The sequence below is a fragment of the Poecilia reticulata genome, linkage group LG4 (genome assembly GCF_000633615.1).
Source record: "Poecilia reticulata strain Guanapo linkage group LG4, Guppy_female_1.0+MT, whole genome shotgun sequence".
NCBI classification, from domain to species: domain Eukaryota; kingdom Metazoa; phylum Chordata; class Actinopteri; order Cyprinodontiformes; family Poeciliidae; genus Poecilia; species Poecilia reticulata.
In genome coordinates this window covers 6,646,132-6,668,275 of record NC_024334.1, presented here as the reverse complement: position 1 = coordinate 6,668,275, position 22,144 = coordinate 6,646,132, and the positions used below count along the sequence as shown (strand labels likewise).

Genomic DNA, 22,144 nt, shown 5'->3' with positions numbered 1-22,144 from the left:
GTCAGGGGTGCCAACCAGTTGACAATAAAGAAGTAATGTTGTTTMCTCCAGATGATCATCTCTAAGCCATGTCTGGCTTTTGGCTCTACAAACTCAATAAATACTCTATTTCAGTTYGCTTCCTCCTCATGATTCAGTTTATTCTCTATAACATCTATGTTCTTGTACTATGAAATATTACCTTTATTTCCATCCAAAACTAAAAAAAAACTGCACCGTAGTGCATGTAGCTAAAACAAATGCTTCACTTTTCTGTGGTCATTGAGATCRTTTTTGACAATGATAAGTTGTCAGAACAAAATGTAAAATAATATAAAAAAAAACGTCCTATTTGATTTCTTATGATATTTATAATCCCTAAAATTACTCAGTGTATAACAATACACATCAAGAGACTGAACTGTTTCCCTTACATGAAACATGGACATCTTTTCTTCCTCTAGTCCAYTATATAATCAAATATTGTATCCCTGATTGTCAAAAGGATGCAAGCTTTGAGCTGACTGTATTCTATTAATCTCAGATTGGACTTTACAAAATTTGACCATGTCTGGAATCTGTCCATATCAGTCCATGTGAGACTCCCAAGTCACCAAGTCTTTTGTAACCAAAATGCCTCAGCATTTTGACACCATAGACTTAACCTTGGAGRCTGATGTCAAGCTGAACCTATTAATTTATGTCCAGGGGAAAGGCACTTTGTCACTGATAGCAGTAGGAGTCTGACATCAGTGGACATTCAAAGACGAGAGCTGCTGATTTTGTTCAAGCAGTTGTGATCTAATCAGATTTCATGCATTTTCCTTCAAGTTGTTTCTTCAGTATTAGCATTACAAAGTCATTAAGTAAAAAAAAAAAAGTTACTGTGCATCAGCATTTACAATTTATAGTTTTTTAAATGCACTAAACATTTGCAAAACTTTCTCAGAAATAAATTAGTCTTTCTGAATATTTAGTGTATAAAAATGGACACCAAGACATTTAAAAATATGTTTTTTTACAACTTCAGTTCTGTTGGGTTTTTATCGGTGAATAGTTTTTCTGTTGACCATTCTGCCAACTTTTACTCAACAAGATGTGCTTGAGTGAGATATAGCTGGAACTTTGGGATTGAAAAGTTCATCTCATGCACTTGGTGTGTTAAGATATAAGATGTTTAACATATTCAGTGGCAGATGGTTGCAGTTTTGCCCTGAAGAAACAGATTGACTCACAAATCTCCCTGCTTCTTTCTTGGCAGATGTTAAGAGCATCTGATGTTTATGGCTCCACTGTAAAGCAGCTGACTACAGTGTATGGCCATGTTTTATCCCTGCTATTCACTCCCCGKTTTCTACAGTAACAAAGCGAATCCCAAAAAAATAAAAMTCTTTACATGGCTCACAAATTTGGTCCAAATTAAATGCATTCATCATAAAATGGTGCCGCAAATGAGTAAATATATGATGTAARCTGAAACGTTTAGTACAAAGTTGYGTGGATAACAATCAGATTTTATTTTAAGAGAGTTGAAACACTTTAAAATTGATGTGCGACTAAAGAGAWCAGAAGCGCAATAAACAGATGTAAATAAGCTAGAAAAGGCCAACTTGTAAATGCTTAAGCAATATCAAAATTAATGCACGCTGTGATGAACTGTAAATATGAAATCTTTATTGAATGAAAATATTCTTAAATATGTGAGTCGCTTCTCAACTGTGAATTTTGTCAAAAATACTTACCTATCGGAAGATGATTATTAATGAAATGAGTTTTTTGTTGTTGTGTGAACAGGACTTACGGATTGTTTTCAATGATAATGAAATGGCAAAACACTGATTACAAAACAACAGGCAAAGTCATTGTCGCTGCCAATATTCATCCTGAAGACAATATTCTTGCCGCTTCATAGTCTGTGATTYTTCTCAAGATGCAGCTTTACTTTTCACATAAAAGACATTCTCACTGTGACAGAACAGTCAAGCGCTCTCACTCTGTCTATATTGCTCTGCTAGTGACAACACTTTAAAGATAGAACTGATGTGTCCTATTGTGCATCACTATAGCTTAGAGCTTTCCAAAGTTTCATCATGTATTTCTGTATCAGTACCAGTGTTTCATGCATTGTAATCCCCAGATCATCAGAGACTTGTTTTTTTTTTTTCTTGACAAGAACAGGGCATATTTCTCATTTTAGAAAAGAAAACTTAATGTCCCTTTCCAAATGTAAGTTGGCTTATGGACCACAAAATATGGGCTCATTGTCTTCTTGTCTAGCTGAGGTGAACCTTTGAGATAAATTTGAAGATTAAAATTGTTTAATATCTACAGTATAAGTGATTAGCATGCAAACAGGCACATTTTGGAGGTTTTATTTTTCTTCTTTGTGCTTTTTGTTCTGGCTTACACTTTTTTCTGCTAAATAAAGGTTTCAGTTAATACAAGTTTGTTTGTTTGTTTTTTTATAATTAGTGATTAGTTATTTTTTAGTAATTAAAAAACATTTTTATATCAACATCTATGTGAAAGGAATATTAGGAAGAAACGGCAGAAAGAACCCGTCTGTAAACGTACAAATAACTAAATATTTCTGCATAAAGTTCAAGTAGATTGGTAACCTCCATGTTGTCATTATTTATCAAATGTATTCCTATGAAATCAGATTTTTAAGCAGTTAGGCAATTGGCAATTTTGTCAAAAAATACTTTAATTACAATTATAACAAAATATTTGTCATTTAGCTATGACATGGTAAATGACATTGGTTTGAAATTTGAGAGAGAGAGAGAAAGAAAGAAAGARAAAAGTTCCATTTAAATTAAAAATCAGACAGATAGTTCTGACAAATTGTCTTTTGTAACATCATAGGTTTACACCGAGATCCGTTAGTTGCAGGTGTTTTTTTTTTTTATCTYGTGATTACTGATTTGTCTCCCAGGACAGAATGTATGGTTTCCACTTTTTACATGCCACGTTATGCCTCAGATGGCCTATTTTCACTAGAGGATTTGAAAATACATTATAAAGTCTCACATTTTTCCTTCACTTAACTCCTTTATACCTCGGCCTTTCATATGTGTTCACGTTGGGAACCAAAAACATCTGTTTCCTCTCCATACCACGATTTCCCAATAGAATTTCACTGGAGAAGGGTACCGACCACTGAGAACACATCAAAAACCTTTTCCATACATGCAGCCAGTCATTCATCTTCTTGCTCATATTAAACTAGAGATAACTTTGTACATTCAGCAACCACAGCAAAAGCACTCAAAAGACTAAATTCCAGCATGTTCATCTTATCTGTACCGTCTCAGCGTGTCAACATATCTACCTAAGCAAAAAAGAGGACCTGGGAATGAAAAAAAGCAAAAGCACACAGTAGTGGGTCAGAGTTCATCTAAAAGTGATGAATGAGCAAATAAATATGTGTCCAGGATCTGGGCCCTTTGAGACTAGCATTCCGTTCCACATTCCGCTGCTGAAGACCCGGCTCACCGCAGGGTTCCCCATAGGAGCGCTGCTCAACCCTGAAAAAGCTGTAGCCTCAACCTGGAGCAGTTCAGCAGAATAGGTGGAAACACATGACATGCTCTGTTGTAATTCCATGCTGTGTGTTTCAAACTGTCTAAATAGAGGCAACGTTGTTTCTGAGTGAGCAACACTTGTGTCTTACACAAACCAGAACTCTCTCAGTGCCTCATTTTGCACCGCAGCTCTTCTGCATTTCATATGACTCGGATCTGACATCACGCTCTGCACGTCAATGTACACTTACAGTAGCTGCTGGTTATTTGTGGCCTGTTAAAGCATAGACACAATTTTGCAGCAGCTCATCTGTCATGTATCTTTCTGTTCTGCAGAACCTCTCTCGCCTGTTGACAGATCTGACCTGCAGTCAATAAAACTTTGTGAGACACTGCCCGCTGCAGAGAACCGTCAACTGACAACACTTTGTCTTCACAGAAATTACACTATTCCAGGGTATTTAAAATTTTGTGATAACTGTGAAGGAAAATGGAAACGATTTAGACACAGACGAAAGTCTAGATTAAATTTCTAAGCATCAAGTCATTCCAGTAAACTCTTCCTGATGATAATTTATCAGTATTGTGACTCTGACTGGTGAATATTGCACATTATGGTCAGAATGTCCCTTAAATGTAGGTTTGTGATTGTGAACAGGCATTCTGGAGTTTAAAAAAATTGAATAAAAATCATTGGCATGAAGGTAAAGAACAACTTGTTTTGGAAGAGAAGCTGCATGACTAACTGCCTTGCTAACAAGGCAGCCAATTACAGGTTGCTCTTGCAAATGAGACCTTATGTCTCAAACAGCTTTACCTGTATAAATAAATGTAAAATAAATTCAAACAACTGACCATTAGTCAAATGTGAGGATCCACAAAACATGGTTTCCTTGGAAATGGAGGCCAGGCAGCAGAGCTGTGAGCCGACTAGGACTTTATGCAGGAAACTACAGTATAACTGTTTTGAATGCTAAAGTCCATCTTCTGAATAAACTGAAGGACATTTATCATGGAAAACATGCACTCAGCATGCAAACCTGCAAGTGAGGCACTCCTGTGTTTCTTTTTGTTTGTTGTTGTTGTTTTGACCATCTCTAAAGCAACATCTTTGAATCCAGCTGGAGCTTCTTTCTAGCTGACTGTTGACAACAACCCATCTTATCTGCTGAGAAATCTAAACACTCCTGCCATTTTATGAGGTACACCTCACCTGTACCTGATGGGACCCTTGCTAATCAGTAGAACACCCTCAATTATTATCAGCTGACAGTAATTGTCAAAGCTGCCTCTCAGGTTTTGGTCCATAGTGACAAAATTGCATCACACAGTTGTTGTGGATTTGTTGGTTTTCCATTCATCATTAGAATCTTCCCCTCATAAACTTTGAAGTTTTCTAAAAGACGACATTACCTGATCCATGTTCTCCAGAAAAGACAAAAGCACTCAACTGTATTTACTTCTCATTTGTTATTAAACTCAACATTCAGGAAGGGATACACAAGTTCCATATTCCAGCACAGCTTGCTTCTGTGCCATTTTGTTTTCATGAAATTCCTCATTTTTGCACTATGAGCAATGTGGAAATTCCCCGGCCTAGTAATTCTCTCTAACCTCTCACTTGGTAGAAGTATGCCAAAACCCTCATGAGTGCTAATATAGGGAGAGGAAGCCCCTCTGTAAGATTGGGCAGAAGAATGTGCCAGGAAATTTGATCTTCTGAAATTCATAAGGAGATGGAAAAAGAAGGTGGCATCTGTTYATGCAAAGATAAATGGTTAAAGCACAACCTGCCAACCGGAGCTTGCAGTAATTTTCCTGTTTTCAAGTAAAAACTCATATATTATTATTTAAATATGGAATATGTTAAAAGAAAATCAATTAGTTTCATTTGCAAGAGGTTACATTGTATTTACACAAAAGAAGAAATTAGTAGTAAACCTAGTTAATCCAATGTAGTTGCTAGTTTCTATAAGCAGATAAAAAAAAMGTCTAAATGGGGAACAGCGATGGCAAAGGAGTAAAGCACAACAAATGTACGAAGGTTTTAGTCCGCGATGTGGCAGTCACAGGTTCGATTCCCGGTGTGATGACTTTTGCTGCATGACTCCCCCCTCTCTCTGATAACCCACCTTTCTGTCTGACCTCTCTCAAATAAAGGCCACTAGAAACAAGCAAGACTTCACAGACTTCACAACATACWTATATTAAATGTATATTTTATCAAGGTCATTCTTATCATTTCACGTATTTTCCAACTGTCAAATATGCCCAGTTGTAATATTTTGACTTTGAATGACACTGCACGAGTTATTTTTGGGAAGCAACTGAACGATGATTGTAAATTGAACTGCAAATCAAAATCCTGTGTAGACAAAAAAAATAAAAATCACCCAGTCCATATCGCTTGATCAAAACTCTTCTCAGCATAATTTCACAGCTCCATGCAACCATGCCACTTCTGCAATCTCAAATTCCGCTCAAAATGAACTGCACAGAAAGAGATGATGTGTAAGATTATTGATGGATATCAATATTTACACATGGGGCATAACAGAAGTGCAAATTCAAGCTTTTTCATGTCAGCAGATCACTCCAATATTGCCAGAGAGGTAAAAAAAAAAAGAAGAACATTTAACCATGTTGAAAGTGTCAAAGAATCTGGAGCAGGAAAGGAAACTGGAAGGCAAGGTGGAACCATTTGACTTTGAAATGAGGGGATAATATTGAAAATTGACTCATGTGGTTTTTAAGTAGTTGACAGTCCTATGCTAAATAGCYTATGTACTATCCAGCAACTCTCTGACCTGAAATGTAATTCACTCAAAGCACCCACTTTTTCTCCTTGCAAATATAATCCTGAATACCTAAATGTGCTATCAATTTGTTGCGGGTTTGTTCCACAGTGTGTTTCTGGCAGGGTTTTGTGAGTGGCAGACACGCAAGTTAGTAAGAAAAAAAAAAAAAAAAAAAGACGAGTATTTTGGTCTTGGAAGGCACAGCTTTAGTTAGGAAGCTGCTACATGAAACCGTCTCTCCCTGATGTAATGAACTGGGCCTTTTTTTCTTTTCCTTGGGAGCTTTTGTTGCCAATTTGGTGGTGCCTGTGGGATCCAGCCCGTTTTTTTCCCCTCTTCCTTTTTTGTCTTTCCATTTCAAAGAAAAATCACCTGGGATGCAATTAATTAATTAGAATCAGTGTGCCAATCTGGCGGGTTCAGGGCGGCAGGCACATGTGACTTAATGGTGCACCGTGGYCGATGTTTTAMGGGTGATTGGGATTAATAACAGGGGAACCAATTTGGACTGGGAATCAACATGCTTAATACACATAAGGGAAGGTGGAGGGAAAGAGTTAGAGTGGGTGGGTCTTAGAGGAGCACARACCCCCCTAGTCACAGAAACAAAAGGATCTTTGTAAGGAGGCAACATTGCAGCATGTTCTTCAGTCGGAGACACTGGAGGCCAGCTGTGGCTGTAGTTCTCTCCCTACATAGGCAAAAGACTTTACTATCAGTCAAACAAACATGCTTAACTAGTCTTCATATGGTTAACTGAAGAAACTGTATTATGAAACCATCAAATGTTTTTTACTCATATGATTAACTGTCTTGGTAACTTCCAAGTTAGAAGAGGTGGAAATTAGTGGGTGTAGACATACTATCAAAATGCTAATGCACATCATTAAAACCTTGCTATTAGATGACCTATCATTTTAGATCTTTACATCCTTTAATAGGAGGAAACATCCCACAAGAAGTGAGGGAAGCCATGTTAATTATCTTATTTAAAACAAGTCACTCAATTGCTCCAAAATCCTAAAATTGCCTCTCTTGGYAACGCAATCAGTCCTGCGGTCAATGAGTTGATGGTACAGCGAAGTAATAAGCTCTTGYAAGATCTTGTATTTAACAGTGTCATTTCAGAGCTTATGAAAAGGACTGTATTGTTGGAATTGGATAATAAAGTCGAATGACAAAAACAAAAAGAAATACATGGGTACCTAAGACCAAAGAGATTTTTTCCCCARATAGATCTCCGTGTATAAAGTGTACACATCCTTTGGATGTTCTTAATTTTCATGATATTTTAAAAACAGAAACTTTGTTTTCTTGGGATCACAAGACAATATTGGTGTAAAAATCAGGTTTTTCTTTTATTAGGTTTCTGGCCTACATGGTGTCCATAGATTTATTTTGTCACAGTGTTGGTCCAAAGCAAAATGAATTAACATAACAGTTGCTTAAACATGTAATGAATCCACAGAATGTGCATGGCTGCCTTCCCCTCCTCCTTCTCACATTCACAGTGCTCCCACACATCAAGCTTGCTGTCATAGTATCAGAGTGAATTTGGAGGGCTCTTCATCTTCACTCTGTGTTGATGTATGCATGTATGAGRGTCCTACATGATTCACTTTGGATGCCACTTCCTCCCCCACCTGACAATACCAAGATTTTAATGTGGTGTGTGTGAGATTGCTCTAAAGATGCAAATGAGATCAAAGCCTAGAAGAGGCTATGAACTGAGGCTGCTGTGCATTAACAATTTAGGGCTGGAAGCATATTGGACAGAATATCAGATCCCCTACAGTATGATGGATGCTTTGTAAAAAAAAAAAAACTAAGAAAAAACTGTGCTTAACTGAATCATTCAAAAGACAGTGGTACAGCTGTTATCTTATATTTAGATATAACTTTCCAAATACCTCCTCTTGCTCTGATTAAGTAACATCTTATTTTATAGAGATAAATTTGGTAAGGAAAGAGGGAAATTAGCAATATTTGCAAATATGTAATATCCATGAAGTGACAGAGTAAACACTAATGGGTGGCTAATTTSCATATATATTTTAAATATATGAATCCCTTTCAACAGTGTGTTTCTAATTTCATAATGTCTATAATTGYTTTGTCAAGTTTTTAAAACCAACTCTCCAATAGTTTTGGCAACAACAGGCCCTCAACTAGTGTGATGCAATGTGCAAAACAGTATTACAATCTATGCTTTGCACACRTTGTTTGACTGGCTTATTAAGATGAAAGTGAATATAGCAGCAACTGCAGTGTGATTGGAAGAATACATGAAGAGTATGGACAGTAGTTCCATTCAAAATAAATAAATACTGTTAATAAACAATCAAATAAAAAAATGTCCCCATGAAATAAACAAAAATGTTTTTTTTTTTTTTTATGTCAATTACAGTTTGACACACCATYCCCACCCACAATAAACAGTGTTGGTGGGGCACCGCTGAGAGAGTACAGAAAAGATTCTCTTAATGGTGTGTTATTTGTCACAAGTTTGAGTWGAGTTTCTGCAAGACAGACACTGCTCTAAGGTAAAAAAAAGTTAATCTTACTTAAACAATTGTCTTTTCTTGGCATGCACCTTTCTTTCATTCTCTTATTTCTAGTTTACTCTCCTTGTTTACCGTTTTTAGACTGCTGCACCCATCTAGAACTTGCTTATGTTTGTCTTATGCTGTGTATCTTCTCTTCAGATTCTTGGGTCTCACGCTGTCTCACCTCACCACAAATGAGCAGTCTGCAAGTGTACACAGCCAACATATCAAGAACCCACATGGGAACCCCTTCACACTGTACTGTAGCACAGTCCTAATTAGTCTCAAAACTACAAGCTTCAGCCGAGAGACTGCGCGGCTCGCCCTCCCAATCCCTCGTCCAATGCTGTTTTTCTGGATGAGTATAGGTTAATTACATCCAGTTCACTCATTACTTTTCCCCTTGTCTCAACCTTTCTGCCCTACACTCAGCCAGAAGTTTGTTTAGTTTTTATTCTCCATTTCTCTCAACCATAACGTTTATTTTATAAACGTGTTTGAATAAGCACAAACTCTAAAACTCACACAATGTCTTAATTTTTCTCTGTCTATCCACTGCCTGACCAAGAGATAATTGTCACCAAAAAAGGCCACGCTGTAATATTTTGTTGGTGCTTCTTTAGTTCCAACGAAATGGCATTCACAGTAGCAGTGTTTAAACAGCTTCTGCAATGTTACGACTTATTTCCATCCAGTATTGCTTTAATTTTTCACAAATATCTGTGAAAAAAATATGTGCGTTTGTGCATCTACATATATATATATAACTGTTAATGCTTGAGGGGTCATGCATTCACGTTAAATCAGAACAAAGTCAGCATTAACCACACTTAATATGGTCTTTACAATTTTCAGCAATAATATTGCAATTGTATATTTTCCTGATATTGTGCAACTTCTTCATAATAAAAAAAAAAATACAAAATATATATATTTATATTTTTGCATAAGAAATATATTTTCCACAATTGGCAAATATTATTCAGTTCATAACTGACATTATAGGTAGCAATACACAGCAATGCATGTGTTTGTGTTTTTTGTTTGTGTTTCTTTTTTCTTTTTTAAGAAGAAGGGGTATGTGCAATAATTAAAATAAGCACACAATTATAAAATGAACACAAAACAAATCCAATCACTGCAATAAAACTAAAATAACAGGGAAAAAATATCAATAATGCTTTTCAGTCAAATCTGAGGACACACTCATTAACATTCTGTAATCCAGTCTACAGGAAAGTTCTAAGACTTTCTCTATAACTGAAGAGGTGCAGTGCATTAAAAGAAACACCTTACTCAAGACTGAATTAATGCAGCTTGAATATGATCATTTTTATGAACCAGTTCACAAACAGTGCCCTAACCTTTACACAACTGTATGTACAAATAGCGCATGAAGTTGGTTTCTAAAGATGTGGGACCCCACAGCTTTAATAGAAGCTACTGCCAACTGTCTGCAGGCGCCAAAACACAAATATCATTTATCTTTCTGGAAGTGAAATGCCAGAACTTCAATTGCATACCACATTAAAGTAAAGCCATCATTTGAAAGTCAAAATGTACCGCATTCTTTCAGATGCCTTACAGTGTAAACATTGCAGAGTTCTCCAAGCGAATTATCTTTCAACTATTAAAAACCTGCTGTGTTTTTTTATAAACTCACCTTTTCAAAACTTTGCCTATAGTCCTCATTTGCTCCACCTATTAGGTTTTTAAAAATCCACTTTACACAAGAAAAAGTGAGAGATTTTAGCATTTCAATGGATGAATGCAGACAAGCGAGAGAAGAATGTGTCCAGAAAAGCTACAAAATCACAAGTTTTGTGAGATAGAGCTTATGCCAGCAGACATTTTGTGAGAAATGAGCAGGGTCAGCCAACTCAGGGTCACTTTTTATTCATCAGTGTTTGAGTTTCCACACATCAGGTTAAGTTGTCACATTGTAAGCTTGAATATTTTACAAGGCAAAATCTGGACCACTGACATTGACATATGTAGTGGTGTCTTGACTAGCGTAGCTGTACGAGTGTTTAGTTGTTTAGTTATCGCCATCAAAAGCTCTTTGATGGAGATATGAATGTATAAAGTTAAGAATCGTCAGGGAGGCGAATACAGGCTGTGCTGACTGTGAGAAGAACCAGATGACTCTGCCTGTTGATGTGTGTGTATGTTTATTTGTATGCAGGTTTAAAGACATGCATGACAGAAATGTAGAAATTGTGTAATGTCTTTTCTTTTATCATAGCATCACTTGCCCTGTCTGTGCGTGTTTATAGAATACATCAGATATAAATATTATTAAGTTGAGGAAGGAAAGCTGTATAATGTTATGGAATTTATGGACCACCAACACAGTAGCTTAACTGTAGAAAGGAGACAACAAATAACGCTCTAAGCCCCAATGCTATGTAGAGACCTAATATGCATATGTGTAGCTACAGTTCTTTTCACAGGCCACAAAATTTTCTTTCAAAGTTTCACATTTTGTTATATTACATCAATAAACTTCAATTATCTTCATGTTATTAACCAACATAAGGTAGTATATAATCATGGCGCTTTATAAGCATTTGTTTTCAGCCCCCGTTACTTTGTCACTACCAAATAAATTCTAATGAAATCAAAAACTATGCTTTGGGCCGACATGCAAAACAATAGTGATTTTGGTAACCCTATATTTTCAAAGTCACTCTGAACAAACCACCCTTAAAATAATATGCTCTCACCATCATGCTGGATCAGGTTCTGCAAGTGTGGTCAGAGGTAAACAATGAATGAAATTAAAAACAGAGGAATCCTGGGAGAAAACATTGTCAAAGCAGCATCATACTTTAGCCTTGGGTGTATCTAACCTGGTTATGGCCTACCTATGCAATTCTTGCTCAATTTTAATATCTTTTCTCAGTTTAATCTGGACTTTTTCTCATTGAAGTGGAATCCTCTGGTACAATTTCAGTCAGCAAACAGAAGGGGAAGTTGTTCATGTCAATATTCTGCATTGTTTTAGAATAGTAATCTGCCTTTAGACACTAATATTCCTTACTTCTTGGCCAGGCTTCCAAATATTCAATTAACATTGACAGCCATCTTTGGGTTGGCACGTCTTTCTTTGCATTGGAGGATAGTTGTTTACAGCACAGGCAATTTCCAGTAAGTTTCATAGCGTCGAACTGATGCATTACATCACGTCATGGCATGGGCAAAATTTAAAACTTCAACAGTGTTCACGCCTCCAGCAAGCAATCATTTCTGTCTGTCTGTCTGTCTAAACGATACAAATAAATCTGTAGTTGTAACTTGACAAAATGCAAAAAGCGTCAAAGGGTGTAGATATTTTTGCAAGTCCCTGCTTATAAGGCACATTATTAGCGGACTTAAATGTATATGTAAAAAGTCTCAGTACTCCGTGTTGGGTAATGAAGAGACCAGTATTTTTGGTAGAGTTGACGAGGGTTAAGCCAAGCTTGTTTGAAACAGGATTAACCCGCTAGCTCTCATGTTGACTCTGTGTGTGAGGGTGGCTCATGTTTTGGCCTTTCTCTCACGTTCGCTCTTGAAGTGTGCCTGTGGACTGAAATTTGATAGGATTTTCTTGCTCCTCCAAATGTGAATGTCCTGATCAGGTTTTTACTTTCATTTAGACAACAGCTGATTTAGATTGTCAGTGCAACAAGCCTTTTCAGCTGCACATCTCACTGAGAAGCATGGATTTAGTACACATAGACAATTGCATAACGACTCTGGAAGACAATGAAATGATGAAGTCCATTGTTTTGGGCCATTTGTGTCCAACTTCTGTTTTCGTGGGCTCTGTCCATTTTAGATGTATCTCTGCTCCAACACAGCTGATTCAAATGGACCAACTAACCTTCACATCATATCAAAATGTTCTGCAGAGGCCTGCCAATAAACAAATATTTGATTCAGGTGAGATGGACCAGGGAAAGAACTAAAACATCCAGGATACTGGCCCTGGAGAACTGACTTTATATATCACTGCTTTAGGCCAACAACATCAAATAAACAAAAAGCATCATAAGTTTTTAAACTGCTTTGGAAGATTTTGTTACTAAAACAAGTTAAGGAAAGAAAGTTTTCTCATAGTGGAAAGTTGTGTAAGGTCAATGGTAGCGTCTACAAATTGTGTTCTTTAGTGTTATAGTATCCATGTGAGACATTTCCTTTCATTGCCAAATATTGCATCTAGTCTAGCAGGGAAAAATTTATTATTTCATAAGTTCTGAATTATATAGTGAAAGCAGCCTACTCTTTAAGAAGCATCCAGATTAGGTGTAGTAGCATGTGGCCTTGGTGCAGCTGATTCTTTTAGTTCAGCAAGAGCAAACATGCAATTGGCAACATTTTAGGAAAGGTTTAAATTTTGAAGTTTAAAATGAAAGAGAAGATTAGCAATGCAGTTAACATTTCTACTGAATTCGTTACCAAAAGTATTACGCGTTAATTTTAGGAACTGATGAAATACTGGAATTATTTGGCATGCAAAATGCATCTAGAGGCTTTATATTATCCTTATAGAAGGATTTAAAAGTCCTTTGTTGCTCGATGAGGCTGTAATTCACCATTGTTCCAAATACTGTAGTTTTTACCACTGTGATTCCAGCATCATTCAGAGATGTAATTTCTGCTTTGGTCTGACGTGCACAGCCATGTCTCAACAACTTTTCATGTCTGGTTTTATGTTACAACAATGGCCTCTGTATATTTGACCTTTAAAATGATTTTTTAATCAACACTTATGTTACACTGTTAACATAAAAGCCCCACATTGCAATGTACTGGTGATTAAGCTCCAGTTTGTTTGCACGCCAACATGTAGAAAGTCTATGGAACATCCCACAACTATAGTTTTGTGTAGAACAAATAAACATGCTAATCTTTGTTTGGTCACTTGTCATTTTTTATTTCCTCTTGGGTTTGAATAAAACCATCATTTCCATCTGGTTGTCAACAGGGGAAACCTCTTTTGCCACATCCAAATAACAGTGTATTATTATTTAAAGGGAACTGTTAACAAATTTTCATATTTTTGGTTTTTTTGCTTGTGTCCTTGTTTTTCCCCCAATTCTAATCTTAACTACAGTCTACTTCCTTGAATTCCCATCTCTTTCAACCACTCTATTTTGCTCCCCCCAGTGTTTTAGCTTGATGTGGCTGGAAAGGGGTTTGTGAAGGGTGAGTATACGGGTTTGATGAAGTAGAAAATGCATAAATAAAGAAAAGCAAAGAAAAATAGGAGGAAAGTGACCACAAAATGAAGCGGTGTTTGGTCTGTTTTTGTTTGTGTACTCGCCTACACATGTTTATGAGCCTACCTGGATTGTGTATTTGTGCCCAGAATGAAAAATGAAGACAGAAATTTCCTGAAAAGAGTGTTTGTCAGCAATAATGGGAGACAGACTTCAGTGAGATGGGAACTGAGCATTCCTGACACGGCTGCTGTAAATAGACTCTGGGAAACTGGAAAAGGAGCAAAAGAAAACGATCTGCACGCAAAGCACGTGGTCAGTTCTGCCTCTTATTTCTTCTTTTGGTATAAATAAACATTTATTCTCATACAGTTTTGTAGTAAATTGTGAAATACACACAAAATTAAAAACATGTTATACATGCAGATGGACACAGATGTTTGAATGGGGATTTTTCCCCTCTTAATTCTAAGCACATGTAATAGAGTAATCTATTTAAGTGGAAAGGTTGCTTTAATGTCTGATGTGGTGTGCTATATGCAGATGGGATGACATCCACCACCCCATTCAGCTAGAAAGGTAGATTTAAAATGTTTGCTGAATGAGATGTTTTTAAGTTATCAATTATCTCATTTAAAATTATGCAACATGGTCAGAAAACCAACCCCCCAAAAAAGTTGAAGGAAATAATATAACATTTAAACCATTTGTCACAGAACAAGTCCGTCTTTCCCCTAAAGTTGAGCAGAAATTAGGGCTGCAATGAGCAGCCAATGTAATTGGCAATGTCCATTATGAAACATTTACTGTCAACAAATCATACATGACCAGATTTTTTTATTTTTTTTTTACTATCGTCACTATTAAAAACAGAAGTAGACAATTAAACGGATCACTGGGGAAGTTTGATGAAGTGATGGTAAATAGCCAGACTCCAAACAAGTCCAAGTCAAAGCTCGTGTCTTTGGGGGTTCGATTGAAGCTAAGTCTATGTGGAGCTTTGATGTTTTTCCCCCCTGGCTGACTCAGAGGATTTTCAAAATGTATACATACAAATATAGATATATAGATGGTATCATATTCTAAATCTACATCTAAGACATTGTCGAGTCTAATCTGTACATATGTTGCAGGCTGCCCAAAAAAAAAAAAAAAACATCATTCACCCACCATGTTGTGGGTAAATGAGACAGAATGTCAAAGATAAAAATGTTTTCACATAATTGATTGCATACATACCTCTTTCACATATAAGCTATTTTGCAAGTCGACGAGTATAAATCCAAAATAACATCTGCAGTAACATTCCATGCATTGCTTTTTGGAAATATTTTAGTTTAGTGAAAATGTTTTTACTGATTTATTTTTTTCCTGTATAAACACATAAGACCATGTCTCCCAAATGTACTTAAGTGGCAAATTAATTCTCTATATTCGTCAACTATTTCACTAAAACATGCTTCGGGTAAGAGGCAGCAAAACATCAAGCTCTCTGCAAAAAAAAAAAAAAAAACATACACTCCAGTTCCAAACTGTAAAACCTCTCAGCAACTGAGTGATCTCTGCCATGCTGCTGTAGCTCCACTCGTCATCATAGTGAAGCGACTCTGATTGATATTCCAGAGGAAAATCTGGCAGACAGCTCGGGTGCATTCTACAGAAGCTTGCTGCGCTAATGTGTCTAATTTACCGTGCTCATTGTAACCCATCCACTGCAATTCATGATGATTAGCCATGAAAACATACAGTAGCACAGACACTCAGTGTTGCACAATCTGCATCCTGCAGACTCTCATGTTTGATTCCGTGGATTTTATTAAGGTTCTTCACTTGGGGGAAGATGAGATAGAATTGAAAATCCAAACGACCTTCTTTTACGTGTGTAAAATGTCTTGAAACTTTTTTGGCGTGCACCGAAGAATAGTTAATTTTATAGCGTTGCAAATGCAGTCAAGATGGGAAAACAATGAAAAGGATCCAGATGTAGCCAATCCTGAAAGGTTAGACTGATCAATAACCTCCAAGGGCAAAAGAAGTAAAACTAAACTGCTACATTTGTTCCAGTAAAGTGTACTGAAATTGTTTAAATTATGCTGCTGATTGTTTTTTGTTGTTGTTGTTGTTGTTGTTCTTTTCACCCTTTCTGCATAATGCTGTCATACAGCTCACAGAAACAGTTTCAGGTTTATGAGTGATTAAGACCTCACAGTGGGAAATCTGAAGCTGAGAGCTGATGAGCCTAAGGGAGAGAAATACCAGAACTTGTTCTAAATTATCTGCCAACACATGTCACATCACTGTAGTGTTTCACAGCATGCATGCCAACAACAGACACTTATTCTGCCAGGGAGCCTTTATTAGCTAGAAATAAATTAACTGGAGTCAATCTTGAAATGTCAACCTAGTTAGTAAGTACCTGGTTTAAAATTCAAGTGAAAACTTATAAACTGCAGGTTTTGTTCTGCTCAGACAGAGATGAAGATGAGACCTTAGAAAATCTGTGCTGTGTTCAGAGCACTGGAAGCGTCCTAACTTGACTTGCAATTTCCCCGTTCGGGCGACCAACCCAGTTAGATTATCTTAGCCTCATAACTTATTGGTTGATCTGAAACATATAAGTGTGACATAAACATAAAATTGCAAGAAATTTGTAACGATGCAAATAGTTTTTCAGACTTTATTTTTTGGTCAAGGAGTTTTGTTCGGTAGTTGTTTTCCCTTCTGCCAGTTTTTTTTTTTTTCTTTTTTTGCCAACTGAAGCCTCTGAGACTCAGAAAGCTTTTTTTTTTCCGGTTGAGTTTCAGAAGTTAGTTTCACAATGGCTGTCACAAGTGTCTGTGATCAGCTCCAGGGGAGTCATTGCTGCCAGAACACTACCTTATTATACTGACGATGCAGTGAAACTTAGCTGAAGTGCATTTGCTTTTGCATGATATGAATTGATTTGAAACAAATTGTAATAAGTGATTTATTAAAGTCAAATAACTGTGTGATTTAAATTGTGAATTTTTTATTTTTTATTTTTCAGATTTTTTTTCTAAATCAGACATATAGGAAATGTATTCCTGATCGGATGAATAATTTACAGATAACTTTCTCCAAGGGAGAAAATCATCAGATTGCTACTAGAAATACTTAATATACTGTATTAAATACTCTCAGTTTCATTCATATACACGTTTTTACAGCAGAGATTCTGCTTCAGACTCTCATTCCATAACAGTAAATAGAACATTGAGTAGGATTAGGCAGAGTTAATGCTACATGACTTGAATATCGAAGGTTAATTATTTATCCCACTACTTCCTCTCTTCTTTTTCTCTATTTCTTGTTTAATTCTGGTAAGAAAAACTGCTACATTGAAGTTTTAAGGGGGTTTTAAAAAGTCTTGCAGCCTGTTGATTGTGCTACCAGTGATCCAACTAACATGTGCTGTGCAGTTACTGTGGGAACGTGCCTCTGTGGCTGTAGACTGGCTGAATGTGTGTGTGTGTGTGTGTGTCAGGCGGTTGGAGGGTGTGTGAGTCCATGTAGGCCGTGGCCCACACACGCTGCTGAGTTTGTAAACGCCTGTTTCGGGATCAAACGCCCGCCTATCCACAGACATACTTGATTAGTGAAGGGCAGCTCACAATAGCTGCTAAACCAGATACTGCTGGACAGATGGACTTCTTTCTTTGTGCTGTAAATACTGTTGGTGCTCATTGTGTTTTATTTGGCATCCAGCGTACAAAAAAGGGAAACGGGCTGAGAGAAATTAATTTACTTTACCATGTAGTAGTATTATTAAAGTGATTTTTTTTTTAAAACAGAAAATTCTTTTAGACATAATTGTGCAACAGAACACAGCTGTTTGGCTAGACCGTTTTCAAAATCCATGAAGTTGCGCAGTTTGGAAATGGATTTTTCCTTGAAAACTCGCCATGGGTGTCTTTAGAACGTGATGCATATTTCCAGCACTGCCTGCMCCGTTTGTCATAGGACTCTGGGTTCTGCATTTCTGTGTGGGCTGAAGAACGTATTTAAAAATGTGTGTTGCTACGTATGTGACAGAGAAAGGGTCTGAGTTTGTAGTGGTGAAATTATGTGCAAGTCTCTCTGTGTGTCTCACGAGTCTGTCAGTGTCTGGAAAGCATCACAACTCACTGCTAGCATTGACRACGTGTTCATACAACACTGGCTCTACCCTGAAATGGAACAAAACATGGCAGAATATATTGGTAATGAGGTAAARAAGAAAGATAGGTTGATATGCTTAAATTGTATGAAAAAAAAAATACATACATCCATTCTCCCCAATTGAACAATTTCTTCCATATAACTGATCTAATAAAAATAGTTGCTTGTTATCTGGGAAAATATCACTTCTTTCCCTTTTATGGATAACACATATTCAAAACATGTTCAAAGTTGTTGCTTCAGGAACCTAGATCCTCAAAAGTCACATCCAATGAAACACATACATAAAATRATCTAAATGATAAAACTGAACAGAATTTGCTCGTTGCACCARTTACATTTTGTAAGGTGCTCCCAGCATTTTTAACTGCCAGTGTAGAAGGTGTGCTGATTTGATTTGGTGATCRTCTGTCCACACACACTCTGAAGAAGCTGTTTTTGTGGATTTCAGAGCATAGTCGATGCCTTGTGGCGTGCTGACCTCAAAAACACTATCCACTTCCTGTCTGGGTTGAGGTTCTCCTGGCCGACATAAATCTCCCTTCCCCATGCTTTGATTACACGCTCTACTTCTGTCACCAGTCACCCCCAAACAACTTAAAACCTAATTGTTTTTGACATAAACTCACCATTAGCATATTGATATGTGGCTTGTGGGCTTAAATTTTAAAGAAATATCACTTAGCGCTTGAACTTAGAAGATGTGGTTCAAGACTGAAGCAGAAATTACTCTCAAGTCTATATATGTGCTAAGAATAGAATTATATTTCATATAAACTTCATATTAAATCAAATCAAATCAAATTTCAATTTCAGGAATTATGAAATGCAGAGGAGTATAAAGTTGGAGATGATCAAAACAAAATGCTAGGGCTATTCAGTCAATAAAAAGTGTTTAGCATCCTCCTACAACAAAGCTTTGCTTTTAGTTCCCAAAAGCCCTACCATCTTACCTGGATTTAGATAAAGTTCTACYGGATTGCATCTGTTTTAGTCCTGGTGGAAAAGAACCTTGAATGGAACTTAKATCCTATCCTAAGATATTTACCTGCAGCATGTAAGCTGTTTAGTCTCTAATGTCTGAAAAGAACCTCAGAGCCTTCAAATATTCAGATCTTTCTTTTTAAGATGCAGATTTTTATGTGATATTTYCATGTTTACCACAGGTAACATTTGTTTATCACTGCACATATTCAGAGTATTTTAATATTGAAATATCCACTTCAACCTAAGGAAATTAGTTACCGGATACACTATTTAAAATAACTGATTACATTTTATATTCAAAATGAATGAGAATTGCAAATGCAGCCAACGGTGAATAATGCATCTGTTGTGCAGCGGCGCTGCTGAAAACACAGGACCTTCAGCAGAGGCTTTTCTTCAGCCATAAACAGAGCCTCTTTGAGATGTCCGCCACTTCTCCTTAGTGTTGTGAATATACATCCATCTAAGTATTAACAGGACAAACTTTGAAGCCCGGGCGATGATTAATTTAAGTAAACAGTTTGGAGTGGGTCCTTTAGTTCAATTTGCTGCGCTACAAGTGTTAGTCTCAAAGATGTGCTGAAATACATGCTGTATGTATTCCCAAGTGACGGGCAAAAATCAACAAGAAAAATCATCAGTGTTGAGGGACATGRAGTCATGCATCCATCTTTATTAAACTGCCTGCTCATTTTGGAGGATCCTGCACTTCTTTCGGTCGTAATCTTTTAGTGAAAAATAAATAGCTGGTGGAATTTTTTTTTTTTTAGTTAAAAAAATCAGAAAGTCTAAATTGTTTTTAATCCCTTTTGCAAACGGCAAAGTGCTGAAATGAATTGTGTTGTAAAACACGACATTGATGTTATTATAAATGTTATCAACGAAGCATATCAGAAACATACATTTGTTTTGAAGGCAGTTTTAGATGTTTTACTTATTTAATGATTTCTTTATTTGTTATAATATGTTAATAGATTTGAATACTATGAGAGAAAATAAAACATTCATCAAAAAATGAGATACACCAAAATTGATGGATTGCAGTTAATTTAAGCTTAAGCGTGTTAAGCCACTCTTAAGGAAATCTTACATTCAATGTAAGAATGTCGATATTATAGTGTCCTTTACTGTATGTCCACACACATTCCTTTAAAGCTTGTGGTTGTTAAAATTAGTATTTTACATTTGCCTGTATAAGACYGTTTAAGTGATACAGAATGTCATTATTTACTTGCAAAATGTTCTTAAGAACTTGGTGGACATACCGCATTGAGAACAGGATAATAATTCTCATTTGCACGCTACACTCAATAAGCACTTCACTGAATGTCTGATTGTGTGATAAAAGAGGTGGAAGAGATCCCAAAGCCAATCATCATTAAATCACTGTGCGTTTATTTGTTTAAGAGACCATGGCTCAGAAGGAGAGCTCACAAGAGCTGGGGTGGTCCACAATCTCCTTTTGTTCATCAAGATGATAAGCTCACAAACTGACTTTCTGTGAAAAGTAAAGATTAGACGCTGAAGAAGGGGAACAAAAATATTCATCGCTATTTTGAGTTCATGCATGGACAACTACTTTCTGGGAAAAAGTACGTAGTGTATTTTACTGCATGAAATTAATAGTATGTTCTATAGTTTTAGGGATAAAAAGTAGTCTATCATAAGCTAAATCATTTCTACAAGAAAAAGGGTTGTGGGCTATTTCAGATTTACATTGAGTGCTATCTTGCTGCTGCAGTGGGTAAATTWAAAAAAWATATATTTACATATCTGTTACAACTGTCACTATCTCCTGATAGTATAATATGAGACACATAATGCATGACAAAATCGAGCTCCTCTTCCTCCTCACTTTGGTCCTACTGCCATTTTCAGAAATGCCSGCTTSCAGTCAAAAACAACCAATCAGTGCCAGGAAGTGTGTTTTAGCAATGTCAATCATGCTCTATTATGCGTTGCTCACACCCTCGCTCTCTGTTGCACTAGGACCACAGGGTGAAGGCAGAGGAGTTGGCTTTTGTCAGAGGTTATTTGTCTCGCATTATACTAGCAGGACATGGTGACAATTTTACCAAAGATGTAAAAAAAAAACATATTTGGTAAAAAACTGACATTGTGATACACATTTATATTCTCATTCTTTCTATTCCTTCCTATCCCTTCTAGCTTCTTATCAAATCTTCTTCCCCTTTTGTCTCAATGCACAAAATAAACATGGGTCAGGASTATTGGTGATGGGTTGTCAAGGTTCAGGACTCCAAATACCAACCTCTCCGCTCCCTTTCCTTCCTGATGTGACTCTAGACAGGATTTCATCTTTCTCAACTGATCCTACTCCTTTCAAAGTGTCAAAAAAGGTCATTTTCAAKGCATCTGGGTCTATTRCTAAATATCCACCATGCTTAATACTCAATTATCTTCTTGTTCATTTTTATTTATCCCAAAAGCTCCCTTGGAAAGGAGTGTATTGGTTTCAAATTCGCAGTGCTCTTACCTTTCAAAACAAACACTTGTGATTACAGGCAAATACTTTGTTTTGTTGCATAAAGGAGAACCTGAGCTTTAAAAGTGAATTAAGTATTGTTTGGGTCGGGGGACTAAACAATAATTTGCAACACCTTTTGTGACTATTATTGTTGGTAAGTTTTAGTGGTTAGTCAGAAAGGAATAGTGTGATCACCATCCCATGTTTGTGAAAAACGCCCTTTGAGACCTTGAAGCTTAGAAATGAACTCTCAAAATCACAGGAAACATCCAGAGGAAAATGACTATTCTCTCCCTCTCCTGCCTTCCCCTCCTCAGTTCGTCAACAACAGTGGATTTGGGACCAGAAAGCTTGAGAAAGGTCAAAGGTTATTGAAAGAAAAGCACAGATGACTCTCAGATGGATTAACACTGAGTTATCTGGGCTCCCCCAC

At 36.7% G+C, this 22,144-nt stretch overlaps 1 long non-coding RNA gene across 6 annotated transcripts in view; it reads left to right on the top strand.

The window, feature by feature from the left end:
* Positions 1-22,144, top strand: part of LOC103463463 (uncharacterized) — a 122,578-nt gene that overhangs the window by 47,453 nt on the left and 52,981 nt on the right. For 5 of the 6 annotated variants that reach the window (XR_533516.2, XR_533518.1, XR_001776503.1 and 2 more), the window contains one exon: positions 14,207-14,372. The exons of the other annotated variant lie outside the window; for it this stretch is intronic. This is a non-coding gene — a long non-coding RNA (uncharacterized LOC103463463). The remainder of the gene's footprint in view (positions 1-14,206; positions 14,373-22,144) is intronic. 6 annotated transcript variants of the gene reach the window in all.